Source organism: Quercus robur, chromosome 2 (genome assembly GCF_932294415.1).
Source record: "Quercus robur chromosome 2, dhQueRobu3.1, whole genome shotgun sequence".
In the NCBI taxonomy this organism is placed as follows: domain Eukaryota; kingdom Viridiplantae; phylum Streptophyta; class Magnoliopsida; order Fagales; family Fagaceae; genus Quercus; species Quercus robur.
Window position 1 is genome coordinate 26328981 of NC_065535.1, and position 732 is coordinate 26329712.

Here is a 732-nt window from a genome sequence, read left to right on the forward strand (position 1 = left end):
CCCTGCTGTTGCGGCCAATGCTTGTTTGGGTGCGCGTGAACCAACCCAACAAACAAGGAAAGGATGCCTCTCGGGGCATCTGAGAATGATTCGAGCCGTATGAAAGGAAACTCTCACGTACAGTTTGTTTTTTTTTTGGGGGGGAAGGAGCCCGACAGGGTCCCCCCACTGACTTGGCCCGGGCCTAAGTGAAAGTGAAGTGGTGGGCCTACCCATCCCAACCAGGGGTATGCTGGGATTTGCGAAGAGCAACACCTTACGATGTTTATGACCAATTGGATCCTGACGTACCAATAGGTACCAGAGGAGATCGCTATGATCGTTACTGTATTTGTATTGAAGAGATGCGACAAAGTGTTCGGATCATTGTGCAATGTCCTAATCAAATGCCTAGTGGCATGATCAAAGCCGATGATCGTAAGCTATGTCCTCCATCACGATGTCGAATGAAACTATCCATGGAATCGTGCGCCATGTGAAACGTAGATCATTGCCGTTCTTAACCGAGACTCAGGTTAAGCTCCGTCTTGGAACCTTGTGGGGTTAGGAGTAAAGCATCCCAAGGTTGGTGCATCTCGTTGGGCATAGAGAAGCATTGGGAACCCCAATTTCTTTCTTCGGAGCCGTTTCTTTTCCTGTCCCCCCGCCCCGGCATAGCGCTTCGCTTCCGATTCTTGGGAAAAATCAACTGACTTCTCCCTTCTTCATTGATCTGGGGGAAAAGGAACCGTC